General features: G+C 42.6%; 1 protein-coding gene and 1 long non-coding RNA gene across 4 annotated transcripts in view; one reads left to right on the top strand and one right to left on the bottom strand.

Annotated features, from left to right (window-relative positions):
• The first annotated feature begins 4654 nt into the window (after window positions 1–4654).
• LOC124399388 (N-acetyllactosaminide beta-1,3-N-acetylglucosaminyltransferase 3-like) overlaps window positions 4655–13990 on the top strand; it is a 35783-nt gene continuing 26447 nt past the window's right edge. The window contains exons 1-2 of one of the 3 annotated variants that reach the window (XR_006928225.1): window positions 6624–6701; window positions 6942–7138. The gene's annotated coding sequence lies outside the window, so the exon portion shown is untranslated. Of the gene's footprint in view, window positions 6702–6941; window positions 7139–13990 lie in introns of those variants that run through there. The other 2 variants (XM_046870246.1, XM_046870244.1) reach the window with 2 other exon arrangements.
• Window positions 6695–10566, bottom strand: LOC124399391. Its single transcript, XR_006928226.1, has 4 exons — window positions 7913–10566; window positions 7499–7694; window positions 7013–7190; window positions 6695–6901 (listed from the first exon to the last, which is right to left on the bottom strand). It is a non-coding gene; the product is annotated as an uncharacterized LOC124399391 (long non-coding RNA).

The raw sequence follows: 13990 nt of genomic DNA on the forward strand, positions 1-13990 counted from the left end.
TGACATACCGGTAGAGGCGTGGAGATGTTTAGGAGAGATGGCAGTGAGTTTTTAACCAGATTGTTTAACAGGATTCTGGAAGGGAGAGGATGCCTGAGGAATGGAGAAGGAGTGTGCTGGTACCGATCTTTAAGCATAAGGAGATGTGCAGACCTGCAGTAACTACAGGGGAATTAAGTTGATCAGTCACACCATGAAGTTATGGGAAAGAGTAGTGGAAGCCAGGCTGAGAGAAGAGGTGACCATCTGTGAGCAACAGTATGGTTTCATGCCGAGGAAGAGCACCACAGATGCCTTATTTGCTTTGAGGATGTTGATGGAGAAGTATAGAGAAGGACAGAAGGAATTGCATTGTGTATTTGTGGATTTAGAGAAAGCGACGACAGAGTGCCAAGAGAGGAGTTGTGGTATTGTATGAGGAAGTCAGGTGTGTCAGAGAAGTATGTAAGGGTGGTGCAGGACATGTATGAGGACAGTGTGACGGCAGTGAAGTGTGCAGTAGGTACGACAGACTGGTTCAGAGTGAAGGTTGGACTGCATCAAGGATCGGCCCTGAGCCCTTTCCTGTTTGCAGTGGTGATGGACAGGTTGACGGACGAGGTCAGACAGGAGTCTCCTGGACTATGATGTTTGCAGATGATATTGTGATTTGTGGTGAGAGTAGAGAGCAGGTTGAGAAGAGCCTGGAGAGGTGGAGATATGCGCTGGAGAGAAGGGGAATGAAAGTCAGTAGGAGTAAGACAGAGTACATGTGTGTGAATGAGAGGGAGGGCAGTGGAGTGATGCGGTTGCAGGGAGAAGAGGTGGAGAAGGTGGAGGAGTTCAGGTACCTGGGGTCAACAGTGCAAAGTAATGGAGAGTGTGTTAGAGAAGTAAAGAAAAGAGTGCAGGCAGGGTGGAGTGGGTGGAGAAGAGTGACAGGAGTGATTTGTGATAGTAGGGTATCTGCAAGAATGAAAGGGAAAGTTTATAGGACTGTGGTGAGACCTGCGATGTTGTATGGATTAGAGACAGTGGCATTGAGTAAAAGGCAGGAGGCAGAGCTGGAGGTAGCAGAGCTGAAGATGTTAAGGTTTTCGTTGGGAGTGACGAGGATGGACAAGATTAGAAATGAGTTTATTAGAGGGACAGCACATGTAGGATGTTTTGGTGACAAGGTGAGGGAGGCGAGATTGAGATGGTTTGGATATGTGCAGAGAAGGGACATGAATTATATTGGTAGAAGAATGCTGAAGATGGAGCCACCAGGTAGGAGGAAAAGAGGAAGGCCAAGGAGGAGGTTCATGGATGTGGTGAGGGAAGACATGCAGGTAGTTGGTGTGAAAGAGGCAGATGTAGAGGACAGGGTGGTATGGAGACGGATGACCCCTAATGGGAGCAGCCGAAAGAAGAAGAAGATCTCCCGGCAGAGGTGGAGTTAAAGGGTATTGGGGGCGTGTCTATAAAATGATGGATTTAGATTGGATTAGATTTGATTGACAGGAGGCTCTTTTCTAAAGGATCTTGAATCATTTTCATTATTATTTTTATTGTTCTGCATATTTTTCATGTTATTTTGAATACTGGTTTTAAAATGCACTTTTTTTAGCTCTACATTCAGAGATCCACATTTCTAATGATCTAAAACATATTTCAGACCTGTATTTTTTTTTTTCAGGACTTTTTTTTAAAAGATTACAGAAAATGTTTTGCCTTGAGTAATTTACTCGTTTACATCCTCATTCCACAACCAGTTTTTCCTCAAACTTGCTGTCTTTGTATTTTATAATAATGTTTACATTGCAGACGTACGTATCTAGTGTGGAACAGGTAAAGCCGGAGATACAGGGTCTTTCCAAAAACACAGTCGTTTTATGGTTTTTGTAACTCATGTCCCTTTTGTTTCTGTGCAACAAACTCGTTGTTAGAGGAAGAAATGTAATGGTTCGGGGTTGTTTTGGAACATTGAAGATTCCGGAAAGTGAACGGAATACAGAACCAACACGTCTCCCATTCCACACTTTTACTGTGCAGAAGTGACTTCACTGTACAACAAGACACCGAGACGAAGCTCACGTCTGAGTTCTGTACGTGTTATTTAGAGAGACGTCTGGAGTGATATTTATCATGGAACCACCTGCCCAGTCACCGCACCTCAATCCTACTGAACTGCTCTAAAGAAGAACTCTTTATAACTTTACAACCTCTTTCTCGCTGTAAAGCTGCTTTGAGACAACGTCCACTGATAAAAACGTTACACAAATTAAAATTAATAATACAATGAATTATTAAAGGCTTGAAATTATTATTATTTTTTATTTATTTAGGAACAGATTACAACATGCCTAAAGGGTGTGTTATATATGCCTGTGTTCAACACACACACTCTCATGATTGATAGTTTATTTTACTCTTCATTTCTTCAGTTGGTGTTTCTAGAACGTACAGGAGGTAAATCTATTTTATTTAGTGTTTATTTGATTTCTGTGTGTTTATCATTCTGCAAGTTGCTGTAATTCTCACTGATACAAAAAACTTTTGAATCAAAATTTATTAAAATAAATAATCACTTAAATTTGTATAAGTTTCTGAAATCGTTATACCTCACTGCTTCTGCATCAACCCTGCATGTCCCTTTATTACAGTTCCATCATTGTTGAAGACCTAAACACTAATTTAAAAGTTTTTCTATAACTGCAGAGCTTTGTAAGAGAAAGGTCCACGCCCTAGTGTAGTTTTCATTTTTTAAGACACCAACAAATACCCTGAACCTTTTGATTGAAGTTTGATATTTATATACAGGTGCATCTCAATGAATTAGAATAGAATTAAAAGGTTGATTTATTTTAGTAATTCAATAAAAAAAGTCAGACTGGTATGTTGTATAGATTCATCACACACAGACTGATATATTACACGTGTTTGGAGAGATTTTCAAAGAGTGGACTGCAGCTGATGCTTCAAGAGCCTCCACACACACACACACACACACACACACACACACACACACGTATCCATGTGCTACATCTGATGCATTCCTTATGTCGAGCCACTCCTCAGTCAAGTCAAGTCAAGAAGCTTTTATTTTCATAAATATCTGATGCAATACGCAGCGAAATGAGACAACGTTCCTACAGAACCCTGGTGCTACATTATACAACATAAAGCTACATAACAGAAAACACAAAATGAACAAAACCTACTGTATATTACACAGAGCAGTGTGTTAGAGAGAAGTGAGTACAGGAGTAAACAACATGCAAACAAAAGGGTTTGTGCAAAACAGCAATATGCAAAAACAACATGCAAACAGTTTGTAATAATGAAGTGATATAATATGGGTGGTGCTGAAGATGTGGATGTGTGATGTGAGTACGAGTGTGTGTGGAGTCGGGGTTCTACAGATCAGTCACACAGTTGTGTGTGAGGGGTGTGCGGGGTAATTCTGGGAGGTCTCCCAGTCAGGATCCAGTTACAGAGGGAGGTGTTCAGGCCCAGTAGTCTCAGCTTCTCAATCAATGCTGAGCTGAAGTCTATGAACAGCATTCGTACAAATTAGTCCTTATTGTCCAGGTGGTGAGGGCCAGATAAAGAGTCGTGGAGGTGGGGGAGATGGTGATACATGAACTGCACGGGGTCCAGTGAAGGTGAAAGCTGGGTCTTGATGTGCCTCATGACAAGCCTCTCGAAGCACTTCATCACGATGGGTGTGAGTGCAACGGGACGATAGTCATTGAGGCAGAAGACTGTAGACTTCTTCACCATGGGGACGATGGACGTCGTCTTGATGCATGTAGGAACAACTGCTATTTAGGGAGACGTTGAAGATGTCAGTAAAGGGATCAGCATAACAGAGATGTGGGATCAGTAACCATTTTGGGGGTGGAGCTTTGCCCAGTATTTGCTGGGGATGTTTGTGTAAACAACATGAAAGACCTTCGGCCTGTACATCCCCTCTGACAAGCTGGACTTGTACGATCCGTGCTACTACCGTGAGGTTCTCCTGGTCCACAGGTTTCTTCCACACCAGATCTTTATTATGTGGCATGAAATTCATCGGGAAGATTTGGTTTGTGGAAGGAAAGGATTTTCCGAGCAGATTGTCACCATGTCCAAGAACTGAATGGAGAACTGGCAGGAAGCACAAAACTTTCAGACACTGTTTATTCTCAGAAATCAACTAACGTTCCGTTTGGTTTTACTTTAGACAAAATTGCACAATTTTGATGACAGATGCAGTAAAAGATCTCAGCAGCAGAAGTGGACAGTAACAATCTACAAATACTTTAATACAGTAATTAAGTAGATTTTTCTGGTATCAGTATTTTACTTCATTTCACTCAGTAATGTTTTTACACAAATATCTGTACTTTCTACTTCTTACAACAGACTCATTACTTTAGTTTTAATCTGTTTGGTGATGATCAGTATTTTCTCTTCTCATTGCACCGTTTTTCAGCACATCAACCTGTTTCCTGTCATTACGCTGCTTTTTCAATTCACTGGTGCATCATTTCCTGTCTCTCTCACACCACAGACGTAGACTAGTTTCTGAAGCTCACAGTGAGCAGGCAGAAGACAGTAAGAAGTCTGGGATTAACGTGGATGAGACAGAGGGAGTCAGTGATGAGAACATGACTGAGAACAGAGACATTCCTGATCACCTGATCATCATCATCTTTTCTCTGCTTGTGTTCTATATTGTGGATCTTCAGTCTGGATACATTCATTAGAGAACAACATTTCAAATTATTTTATATTAATTAGAATATTTTGACTTCATGCTCTTTGTCGAGTTTGGTTTCACTAATAATAAACATTTGCATAAAGCATCGATATTTGTCAGTGCACATGTTGCTTAGAACATTAAAAACAAAGTATTAATATGTGGTACATATTGAACAGATAGAAATGTGTGATTGAATTGCGATTCAATATTTTAAGCCCTTATTTTACGATGAAGTGAGGTTCAGTTACCAGCGTGACACTAAAACAGGTAGTAATAATCACTACTTTTTACTGAAGAACATCTCAGAGCTCAAGCTGCAACATGGTTTAGGGACCTAAAACTATTTATACTAAATAACCTTGGGAGCAGTGGTTCTGCTTTGGAATGTGTGGTTGTAGGATATACATGTAATTATAATAATGAATAATTATAATAATATAATAATATATACAATAATTCATTTTAAGGTAATTTTGTTTTTGACAGAAATCATTTTGTATTTTTTTCTCTTCGGTTTGTCTACCATGAGGCTATAATCTAAATTCACTGATGTACAAAATATTGTCATTGAAACATGTTAATTTCTGTCCAACTTTTTTTTTTTATATTTTGAAGATGCAGTATAGTACCACACACACACACACACACACACACACACACACACACACACACACACACACACACACACACACAGAGAGAGAGACACATGAACAAAAGCTTTATCAACCATCAGTGACATAAAAACACTTATTCTTTTGGCTGCTCCCATTAGGGGTCTCCACAGCAGATCATCCATCTCCATCCCCCCGTCCTCTATCTCTGCCTCTTTCAAACCAACTACCAGCATGTCTTCCCTCTCACACATCCATAAACCTCCTCCTTGATGTTCATCTTTTACTTCTTCCTGGTGTCTACATCCTCAGCATTCTCCTACTGATATACCCCATGTCCCTCCTCTGCACACTGTCCTCATACATGTCCTGCACCACCCTCACATACTTCTGACACACCCCACTTCCTCATACAATAAGCGACATAAAAACACAATTTTGTGCAGACGTGTGAACAATGTCATGCATTTCGTTACTTTGTACCTGCACTATACAATGACAATAAAGTTCTATCTATCTCTCTCTCTCTCTCTCTCTCTCTCTCTCTCTCTCTCTCTCTCTCTCTCTCTCGCGATCTATCCATATATCTATGGTGTGTAACACCAACCTGATGTCTAAATATTTACAGAATTATGGTATGGGTGTGTTGTGTAGAAGTGGTGTTGTGTGGCTGCATGTGTTTAACACAAACTTGTGTTGCTCACTTTATAGAGCAGAAATGTGCCTATAAATATCAGTCGACACGGTGACACAACACATTCATGACTACAGACATTTTCAGATGTGTAATTACTAACCAGATTATTAAGTTTATTAACAGTGAGGTTTAGCAAAAGTAAAAATAATTAATAATTTGTCAGGATGCCTTTATGCTTTATTTGATTCAGAGTGAACAATCTGCTTTATTTGTATAATAATTTGTATACATAATGATGTTCTCCTGTTCATTTTGTTCGTTTATGAATCATCAGAGAATCAGTAAACATGTTGGAACAGCTGAAACCAAATTCCTTGTGTGTCAACACACTTGTCCAATAAACTTTGATAAAAGCCAGTCAGCTCCTAAACAGATGGAATTCATTTAAACCTCACACCCAATCAAACTATTTTGATTACCATGTTTTTTTGTAAACAATTTCAGAACTAGTTTTAGTGTTTTAGAAAGAGGAAAGTCTTCATTAGTCGTTAAAAAGAGGAAGTGACTCAGATATTCAGACATCTAGCGGAAGTTTATTCCACTACATCAGTGCTACAACAGAGAAGAGGTACACCTACCTTGATGTACACCTACCTCATATCCTGCGAGAAGTTGGGACCAGTCGAGCAGTGCTGGAAGATCTCAGGCAGCATGCTGCAGTGTGAGGAGTTATCAGATCTTTGAGGTAAGAGGGTGCTGGTCCATTTTTTATTTGCAGCTTCTGGAAGCTGGTGGAGGAAGCAGCAGTGAGGTTGTGTGGGTGAACTTAGGCAGGTTGAACACAAGTCATGCAGCTGTGTTTTGAATCATTTGTGTTGAGAGGTAGATCTGCAGCAGAGTGTTGCAGTAATCCAGTTTCAAAATGACAAGAGACTGAACAAGCACCTGTGTGGATAAAAATGTTTGAATCCTTTTGATGTTGTAGACAAGAAACCAACAAGAGCATGTCACATTGCCAACATGTGAGAAAAAGGAGAGGTGATTGTTCATGGTTACCCAGATGTTGCGAGCAGAGGCTGAAGAGAAGATCAGAGAGTTGTGTAGCGTTATCCTGAGATCCTGACCTCCAGATCACCTGGAATCAACTGGGAGGACCAGCAGTTCAGTTTAGCAAGGACTGAGGTACAGCTAATGAACACTCATCCATGAAAACATGCTGAGATCTGAGTAGAAGCTGTGGTATTTGAGGAATGAAGGAGAAATTGAGATTAACACATTTTTCTCAGATTAATATGTTATTATTATCATTGCTTTTTTTTTCTTGTTGTTTTTTTTTACCATATTAAAATCATTATATTTACAAATTCAGATCAGGAAGCAGTCAAGTCAAGTTTAGTCAAGGAGGCTTGTAATGTCATTCCATTCACATAGAGTGCAGCACACAGTAAAATAAAACCTTGTTCCCCCAGGACCAAGGTGCTCCATCAGACATCATCAGTTAACACAGAATAACACAAACATGTTCTTGATGATGAGACCCACCACGGTCATGTCATTGGTGAACTGGATGATATGATTGGAGCTGTTCTTAGTCATAAATCAGCAGTGTGAATGTAACCGGTCGGGTTCGGTTCTGACTGGTGCTCGTGTTCTCTGCGTTGTGTTGTGGAATGACGAGTCGCTACAACAGGGTCACAGCAGTACTGGGGAGTTTAGTGTCACCAACACTTAAACAATTCTGGATGGAAGATAGAAAGAAACAAAATTAACGTGGCTGCTTCGCCAGCTTTACCACCTGCACGCTTAATCCTCCCCATCCATCCACAAATCACTTTACAAATCACAAACTACATTAATGACACTTTTAACAATAATATTTGAACATGTCATGAATTAAATTGGAATGTTTCAAACTTTTTTGTAAGTAATCCCGGGAGAGAACCGCTAACAGCTTACCTCTTCTCAGTACGCACAAAGTAAGATGAAGATCCAGCGCAGGCTTCCCGGATTACATCATGAGGTAGCACAACTTAATTCGCAAGGAAAACAGAACTAATCAATTTAAACAGGACATAAAACATATTAAACAAATTAAAGCAAATTAAACAAATAGAAATAATTATTAGTGAAATGCATTTGTTTACAGTGTAAATATACATACATGAAGATTAACATCAGTCACATTCACCCCTCCTGAATTTCACTAGAATCCTGACTGGATTAGACTATGTAAACAATAGAATCAGATTCACAATAACTTGCTTGTAGTTCAACATAGTAAATAAACTGCTTAACAGATTAAGTATATAAGTATATAGACTAGACCAATCCAAGGTTGGTCTAGTCCTGGACATTTTTAGAACGTCATACTGCCTTTTACAGTATTCATTAATCTGATCCATCATACTTTATAAACTCCACATTGTGCACATCTTTTTCACAACACTATGCTAAAGAAAAGAAAAAACCTTTTCCTTAAAACTGAGAAAGAATCGATCCTGTCCTCTTCACTACTGGCGACTTCTGTGTCATGGACTCAAACGACTAACCCTTTTGACCACCCTCTCGAGTCCTATCACTCTGTGTGTCATCTGAAACGTTTGTTGGCATGTCAGTAATAGGATTAGTATTAGAGTCATTCACAGCCCTTACTTGCTGGTCTAAGTTACTAGGGTAGGATTCACTATTACATCATACACTTGATCAGAACAATCTCCAACAACCTCATTTGAATTATGCCATTCTGCTGAAAAAAATCAGATTCCAAATCACCACCAACAGACTTTTGACCCTTGACTTCTCCCTGTTCATTAAACACCCATGCTTTCATCCTATCATCAGAACCTTTTCCCTCCATTGATTGGGACAGTTCCAACATACAAGGTATGGTCTCCACGTTCCCAGCACTTGACTAAACATTCTCCTCTTGGGTTGGTTCAATGGGTAGAAAACTGATGTCCAAAATGATTAGATTGCGATGCACCACTTTTGACCTAACCTTCCCATCAATCAATTTGTATATGTTCACCCTAAGATCCAGTTCCTTTACAGTATAGACACTTAAATCCCACCTATCAGCAAGTTTTTTCTTTCCTCTCTCACCCTTGTTGGCAAGCAACACTATCCCCAATGTTTCAAACATATACCCTTAACTTTTCGATTATAGAAGTTGGCCTGCTTCTCTGCTCTTTTTCAGTATGTTTCTAAACAATGCATGCTGCTTCTTTGAGGTAAGACATTAGTGTTTGCACATAGTTACTATTGTCAACAACCATAGGGTAAAAAAAAATGACATTAACTGGCAACTTTGGGATACAACCAAACATTAACTGAAATGGGGCATATCCAGTGGTTTCATGCACCGTGGCATTATACGCAAATGTCAAAGCCTGTGTGGCGAGAGGGGTGGGGGCCTAGGGGTGAAAGCCGAACGGCTCGTCACACCCAAGCTCAACTTTATATACTTAACCAATTCGACTATGCCCCCTGGGAGGGTTACACCCAGGAAATAGAAGTAAACCCCCTAGTTTATTATATCACACAAGTTCGATTCCCTTATTAATGAGTGTAGGCAGGAAACGTGGGCATCGTATAAAAAATACAAAGTTTATTGAAAACTTGAAATTAAAATAGAATGAAAAGAAAATATTCTCAATGGTAAAAACGGTCCGGTGACAATTACACAAATAACAAAAATAAACAATCCGACACGAAATATTAAACAACCAATTTACACAACTTCCAAATAAACAAAACAAAATAGAATCCTTAAATACAGGGCTGGGGTTACCCACGGAGTGATCAGCACTAATTATCAAAAGCACACTTCCACACACACACACACACACACACACACACACACACACACACACACACACACACACACACACACACACCGTGAACTCAGAGCACCCACTCATACACGTCAAAAGTGTCGCACGGCAAACGTATGGACAGTCACCGAAGCACAATATGATTTACCATATACACCTCTTACAAAGAAAAACAATGAAAAACTTTATTAAAAGTTTGAGGGAAGCAAAACTCAAAAGGAGCGGCCACGTCGTCCTTAAGCCAGCCCCGATACTTGCATGTTGCTCCACCCCACAGTAGGCCAGACAATACCAGTTAAAAACAAATCACAAAAGCCAAACGGCAGCAGCAGAAGTCCCCTTTTAAATAGTTGTAAACCGAGGTTGTTCACTCGGCACGCAGCAAGGGAAAAGTCGAATCGCAGCAATAATCACCCAGGACGAAAATATAATACAAACGATGATACAAGATATAAATGATACAAGTAATTGCACAACTACATGCTGTAATTCCCCCTAACAAACCGAAACAACTTACCAAACGCGGATAGATAAGTTCCTGAAAATCAATTCACCGCTCAGGATACGCAGCCTTCAAATAACCTGCTGTTAAACTGAAGTTCAAGGACTGCACATTACTCACGCCACCTGACACCCGTTAAAGCTAAACATTGCTAAACAACTTCCTCATACCTGCAGGAAGGGCAGTAAACAGATCCAAAACAGCATCCAAGGATACACAAACGAGCCATTAGTGCAACGTGCAACGAAAAACTAATTAGCCAACGCTACATACTAACAGCACATACCTGAAATCACTATAGCAACTGCAAAAGGGAGGATACGGGCGTGACGCATGCCAGGCTCAAACCAACCCACTCTAAATAGTGCCTGCTCGCTACTGATTGGTGGTCAGGAGTGTCAATCACCACCTGAACCTCATTCATTCTGTCACAATCCACCCCCAGCTTTTGCATCGTCGCCCCGACGATGAACTAAACCAAAAGCCCACTCTCTTAACTTTCAGTCTCAAGGACGGAATAAAACCACAGCTGTACTACCCACTATACTAGACACTGTACCTGGTCCCAAGGATCGTGGGAGGTGATGTACATTAGAGTGCTGCCCAGCAGTACTCCTTCCAGTCCTTCTCACCACACTCTCACCCACTGAAGCAAAGTGTAAAGGAGGGTTCATTAGTGGCTGCACATTCAATCTTACCTCAGGGATTTCTTCTGATTCCTGGACTTCACCAGAACCCTGGGGTTCAGACTGAACCATACTCCTAGGTGCTTGCCTACTACTAACCCGCGGTGTTTCAGGTACCAGAACAAACAAATCTCCCTCGTCCAACTCTTCTTCTCGAGGCCGCACAGTTTCCACTAATGGAATGTCCTGCAACATGGGGGGAGGGTTCCTGCCAATCTGAAGTTTCAGCAAAGATCGGTGCACATGCTTTAACTTGAATAGATCTGTGATGGGAGCAATCGTATACACCACACCTCCTTCCTTAGGTGCCTTCACAATCTGGTACACCACGGAGCTCCACAGGTCATGGATTTTATGTCGACCTCTCACGCTATAGTCACGGAGATATACCAATTGACCCTCCTGCAGTTGTGATTCTCATACCTGCAGATCGTGCCTGGCTTTTCGGCGTTCAGCAGCGGCCCCCAACCGCTCACGAGCCCCCTCAAAAGCTACCTGCAACCGATCCTGATGCTCCAGGACCCACCGATGAACACTACCTGACTGTGGCTCTTCAACTCTACCAAGCAGGAAGTCAACTGGAAGTCTAGGCTCCTGCCCAAACATCAAAAAATACGGGCATGCTCCCGTAGCTTGGTGAGGAGTAGTGTTGTAGGCGAACAGTACCTGTGGAAGACAAGATGGCCAGTCCCCCTTCCTTGACACAGGCAAGGTGCGCAAAAGATTGTGCAGCGTCCGGTTAAAATGTTCACACTGGCCATTTCCAGCAGGGTGATATGGAGTAGTGCGTGACTTTTCAACTCCCTATAAACAACACAACTGCTTAACAAGTGCCGACTCAAAGTTACGGCCCTGGTCAGAATGAATACGGCCAGGCCCCCCAAATTTACAGAACCATTCAACAACCAGAACCTGTGCCACAGTCTCAGCTTGTTGATTTCTAGTAGGTACCGCCAAGGTGTATTTGGTGAAAATATCAGTCATGACCAACACATTCTCAAGACCGGAACTTGAGGGTTCCAACACAGTAAAGTCCAAGGCCAGAATCTCATTTGGCCGTGCAGCCAGCAGGTGTCCCATGAAACTAACAGGGGCAGGCTGGACACCCTTTGCACACTGGCACCTTTCACACTCATGGCACCACCAGGCAATGTCAGAGGACATCCCTGGCCAATAACATCGTTGCCACACCAGCTGAGAGGTGCGCTCCACCCCCTGGTGCCCGTGCAGTTGATGTAATTGTGTCAATACCTCCAGTTTCATGGCCACCGGCAATAGCACTTGGAGGACCTCCTCTCCACTATCCGGGCGAAACACCCGGCGATAAAGCACCCCCTTCTTCTCCACCAGACGATTCCACTGCCGAAACAGAAGCACAGCAGACCTAGAAAGTTTCTTACGCTCCTCAGAGCTAGGCAGCAATTTCCGCCTCCAGAACACCAGCAGCTCTCCAATAACTGGGTCAGCCTGCTGCTGAGCAGACATATCACTGATGGAATAACCAGGAAAGGATACAATCTGGTTTACCCGAGTCATCAATCCGCCTTGGTTGACTTGACGCAATGCAGCAGGAACAGATACACCTGGGCACAAATCCTGAACTTCCACAGCAGGTGAGTTCTGGCGTGACAAGGCATCAGCATTGTGGATGCTCTTACCTGATCTATACTTAAGCTCAAAGTTAAAGGCTGCCAACTGGGCAGCCCAACGCTGTTCCATGGCACCCAACTTAGCTGAGGTCAGGTAGCTAAGAGGGTTATTATCGGTGTAAACTACACACTTGTGTCCCAGCAGGTACTCCCGGAACTTCTCAGTCATGGCCCACTTGAGCGCAAGAAACTCCAGCTTCATAGAACTGTAGTTTGAAGTATTGCGCTCAGTGGGCCAAGACCTCGGCTACCATAAGCTATGGGACGACCTTACCTTGTTGCTCTTGTGAGAGGACCGCCCCTAGTCCCCATGGCTGGCATCCACCTCCAGGATAAAAGGAAGTGAAAAGTCAGCATAGGCGAGTACAGGGGCTGTGGTAAGTCTACCTTTAACTCCTCAAAGCTACTCTGACACTCCATAGACCATGCCTCAGCAAACTCACGGGACCCAGACTTTGACCGCTTTGGGGTTGCCAGCTCTGCCACCAACCTGTGGAGGGGGGCAGCCAGCCTCGCAAACCCCTCCACAAAGCGGCGGTAGTAGCTAGCAAACCCCAAAAATGACCGCAAACCTGCAACACTGGTTGGCTGAGGCCACTGCGAAACTGCCTCAATCTTTCCTGGGTCTGTAGAAACCCCTTCTGAGGAGATCACATGCCCCAGGTACTGCACTTCGTGTTTGAAGAAGGCACACTTGGACAACTTAGCCTTCAAACCTTCCCTGTGTAACCGACTTAAGACTACCTCCATCCGAGCTAGATGTTGGTCAACTGACGAGGAGAAAACAACAATGTCATCAAGGTACAAGAGGAGAGACTGACACTGTTGGTCCCCAAACAACCGTTCCATTAATCTCTGGAAGGTGCTGGGAGCGTTGCAAAGGCCAAACGGCATCCTGTTCCATTCAAAGAGCCCAAACGGAGTACAAAACGCTGTCTTAGATCTATCTGCCTCACTAACAGGGACCTGATTGTACCCACTGGCAAGGTCCATGGTAGAAAACCAACGTGCCCCTGCCAGTGAGTCCAACGTCTCCTCGATACGAGGTAGAGGGAAGGCATCCTTCCTGGTCTTAGCATTTAAATGACGGTAGTCTACACACATGCGTAGACTGCCGTCCTTCTTCTTAACCAAAACGATGGGCGAAGTGTAAGGGCTGCAGCTCTCTCCAATTACCTGGGCCTCCAAAAGTTGGTTAATGTGAGCCTTTATTACCTCGTACTCTGAAGGAGGAATACGCCTGTACCGCTGGCGCACAGGGACCTCATCTAGTAAGGGGATGTCATGGGAAATAAGATTTGTACATCCCAAATCCCCATCATGTATGGAAAACACAGATGAATACCGGTCTAGTAGCACCCTCA

Source organism: Silurus meridionalis, chromosome 17, assembly GCF_014805685.1.
Source record: "Silurus meridionalis isolate SWU-2019-XX chromosome 17, ASM1480568v1, whole genome shotgun sequence".
Taxonomy (NCBI): Eukaryota; Metazoa; Chordata; class Actinopteri; order Siluriformes; family Siluridae; genus Silurus; species Silurus meridionalis.